Below are 4,394 nucleotides of genomic sequence, written 5' to 3'. Positions count from 1 at the left end.
AGTCTGCTCCCTATGTCATTTTGGGACACTGATTTCATTGATGTACAGTTAACTTCTTGGGGTCTTTTTTTACCTCTCCTAACTCTAGGGAGTCTTATTATGTGGCCTTAAATCTTCTACTACTCACCTCTGCATATTTCACCTTCACTTGTATGCTGTTTCTTCTTGCCTTAGGAACTAAATTTCCTTCTTGGTCTAACAGCTGAGTGGATATTAATATCAACAATAAAGCCTTAACATTTACAAATATGGGCACAGAGAAAATATAGCTCAACTATAGCAGAAATTTAACAAGTAAGGATTATTGGTTTTAGTTAATATTTATGAAGCATAATACCAATAAAATATCAATATTTTCTAGGCTGAGCTTATTGATTGCAAAACCATGCATGTCTTATATTTGTTAGTATTCCACCATACTCATCACAATCCTTTTATTCCAGAACCATGTTCTTTTTTCCACTATGAATGCACCCAGTATATTTTTCTCAGATAACTTTCTTTTGTCCTCTTAATGTAGTGAGGAAGCTTCAGAGAGATTATTTGGATGAATCAGTTATCACTTATAAGCTATTTCAAAAACAATCATAGATATGCTCAAAGACGTGACAGTTACATTAATCCTAGTAGCTTGTATAATAATAAAAACTGAAAACAACTGAAGTGTCATCAAAAGGAAGTTGGTTAAATAAATGATTGTGTAGCCATTCAATAAATCCTGGCAGGTATGGAAAATAATATAATACTGAGAAGAGTTACTAGGAAAAAATGACCTTACAGGACAATGAGTATGACAAAATAATTTTAAAGTTACTAATATGTGGGTAAATTCATCCAGAAACCAGTCTTATTTGGGAGAAAGAGTGGCTGCCTCATAAACTGTGGAATTTCAGAAATTCCTCACAAAAGCAAATGGCTTATTGGATGTTAACTTGTCAGTAGTAAAGGTGAGATGTATATATACATATCTGTTATCACATTATTTGATGCTAAATTGTCAATAGGAAATGTGAAGTATACAAGTTTTTATCTGTAATTACATATGAGATATGATAAGGCTCCTGTGCTCATATGTATTTATGACTTTCATGCTGTTTGAGGTAATAGCAGTATCTGGGATTTGGATTAAAATGTCACATAGTTATGACTGTGTTTACTCTCAGTTTAGAGGAAATATAAATAAGAGAATTTAAGAAGAGATAACTAATGGCTTCTTTTATTTCTTTCACTAAAGATGGATTTTTTTTCATACAATATATTCTAATTCTGATTTCCCCTCCACCTATTCCTCCTAGTTCATACCCACCTCTCCTCCCATTTGAAGCCACACCCTTTCTATATCTCCTTAGAAAGCAAGCAGTGCATCTATGGAACAATAAAAACTACAATGCAATAAGATAAATCAAAAACAGATTAGAACAGGAGAACAGATAAGAGTAGGAGAAAACAAACAAATAAGGAAAAGAGCCAAAGAAAAATCGCAAGAAATGCATGTAGACACAGAGAGGCACACATGTTCCCACACACAGGATTCCCATAAAAATCCAAGACTGGAACCATAATAAATACCAAAGAACATGTGAGGTGTAAAAAATGGCCTGACTTGACATCATGAGACAAAGAACTTCCAAAGATGCCACTGAGTTCATTTTGCTTTGGCCATGGAGACTACTTTTAAGAGTAGTTTGTTTCCCCAGTGAGACTTCCTTGAAGAAAACTAACTTTTCATTTAGAAATGGCTATCAAATGGAGATAATTTCTGAGTTAGATATGGGGTCCTGTGTCCACTTCTCCTATCAGCTCTCGAACTGCATCTGATGAAGACCTGCATAGGCCCTGCACATGCTGCCACATTTTGAGTTCATATGTACACCAGCCCTGTTGTGTCAGAAAGGCCCTGATTCTTTGGTGTTCTCTATCTACTCTGACTTTTATACTATTTCTGCCTCCACTTTGGCAGAGTTTCCAGAGCCCTGAGGGGCAGGATTTGATGAATACATACCTATTGGGGCTGAGTGTTCCAAGGTCTCTCACTCTCTACATATTGTCTGGCTGTGGGTCTCTGTATTTGTTCTCATCTGCCGCAGAAGGAAGCTTCTCTGATGATGGCTGAGCAAGGCACAGACTTGAGTATAGAATGTCATTAGTAGTCATTGGATTGCTATATTCCTTCTTGGCCATCTAAGCAGTGTCAGATATGGGTTCCATCTCACGTAGTGAGCTGCAAAATCAAATAAGATATATGTTGATTACTCCCATAAGCTTTGCGGCACTATTGCACCAGTGTATCTTGTAGGTAGGTCACCTGGATCTTAAGGTATGTAACTGGGTTGGTGTTTGCATTTCTGCTTTGGTAGCATGCAGAGGTCTTTCAATACCATGAATACTAGTCCATAGTGGTGAAGGTCCTTTGTAGATAGAAGCTCAATTTCTCCATGTTCAATGAGTTGTGTAAGTGTTGTCTTCAGCAATAGGACCTTACTGTTAGTTTACGGAGAGCCACAAACAGACTTGGAAATAGCCTGGGTTGTTTGGGGGAGGGGTTCCATTGGGCACCTTTGGCCAACAACTTAATTGGATACAACCCACAGGACTGGAAACTTCATTTGGTAATGAGAGATATCCAGTTGGGCCTCTGTCTACCCTGTTATTTGGCTATTTCATTTAGATTACTTTTAAATATGTGTATATGATAGGAGGCTTCAACTGTATTTGGTTTCCATACTACCTCTCAAATGGCCCTTAGTTTTATCTGTCCTTCCTAGTATTCTCTCCCTCACACCCCTCTTACTTTCCCCTTCCTGTTTGACATTCCCAGTCCTCCCCTACCAGCCATCTGTAACTATCTATTTGATTTCACCTTCCTAGTGAGATCCATCAATCTCCACTGGTCCTTTACTCTCTGCCTAACTTCTGTGGTTCTATGAATTGACTTTTCTTGTCAATGACTTAACATCTAACATCTAAACATAAGCAAATTCATACTGTATTTGTATTTCCAGGTCTGAGTTATTTTACTCAGATGACTATTTCTAGTTCCACCCATTTACCTCCAATATTTTAATGGCTGTGGAAATGTCCTACATTTTCTTTATACATTCATTTCTTGACAGACTCCTAGGTTGTTTTCAATTTCTGGCTGTTATGACTAGAGCAGCAATGAATATGGATGAGCAAATGTCTCAGTGGTCAGATGAAGCATCCTTTAAGTACATGGCCAAGTACATCCTTTAAGTACATTTCCATTGTGGTTATACAAGTTTGCAATCCCACTAGCAATGAATGAGTGTTCCCCTTTCTCCACATCTTCACCAGCATGATCTGTCAATTGTTTTATGGAACTTGGACATTCTGACAGGTGTATGATGAAATCTCAAAGTAGCTTTGATTTGCATTTCCCTAGTGAATAAGGATGCTAAACATTTCTTTCAGTACTTCTCTTGAATTTGAGTTTCTTCTTTTGATAATCCTCTGTACCCCAATTTTTAATTGGGTTATTTGTTTAGTTAATGTCTAATATTTTGGGAGGTTGTTTTTTTGTTTGTTCCTTATATATTTTATATATTAGCTCTGTATGAGATGAGTAGTTTGGTAAAAATCTTTCCCCATTATGTAGCCTGCTGCTTTATACAAATGATAGTGTCCGTTACCATACAGAAGCATTTCATTTTCATGAGTTCCAATTTATTAATTGTTGCACTTAGTGCCTGGGCTATTGGTGTTCTGTTCAGAAAGTCTTTTCCTGTGCCATTAAATGTTTTAGTTATCCTGTGGTTTTTGTTTATTTGTTTCCATATAAAGCTGTAAATTACATTTTCAAGTTCTGTAAAGAATTGTGTTGCACTTTTCAAAGTTGGACTAAATACATTAATTATGATATACATATAAGCCTATGGGAGCCAGGGAGTGGAATAGGGTAGTTTGAAAGAAAATAGCTCCTATAGGCTCATAGGAAGTGGCACTATTAGGAGGTCTGGTCTTGCTAGAGTAGGCATGGCTTGGTTGGAGGAAGTCTGTCCCTGAGGTCAGGCTTTGAGGTCTCAGATGCTCAAGCTAGGTCCAATGTAGCATTCACTTTCTGCTACCTGCCAATCCAAATGTAGAACTCTCAGCTCCTTGTCTACCACAATGTCCATCTGTGTGCTACCATGTTTCCTGCCGTGACAGTAATGGATTAAACCTCTGGAACCATAAGCCAGCACCAATTAAATGTTTTCCTTTATAAGAGTTGCTGTGGTCATGGTGTTTCTTCACAGCAATAGAAACCCTAATGCACAGGGTAACTGTTGTGTCATAAAATGAAATGGGCAACGTTCCTTCTGTTCCTATTTTGTGGAATAATTTGAGGAGTGTTAGCATTAACTCTTCTTTTAAAGTCTGGAGAAATCGGCATC

The sequence above is a fragment of the Peromyscus californicus genome, unplaced genomic scaffold (assembly GCF_007827085.1).
Source record: "Peromyscus californicus insignis strain IS unplaced genomic scaffold, ASM782708v3 Scaffold_10__1_contigs__length_136768540, whole genome shotgun sequence".
Taxonomy (NCBI): domain Eukaryota; kingdom Metazoa; phylum Chordata; class Mammalia; order Rodentia; family Cricetidae; genus Peromyscus; species Peromyscus californicus.
The sequence above is the reverse complement of the archived record's forward strand: the minus strand, read 5'-3'. Positions refer to the sequence as shown.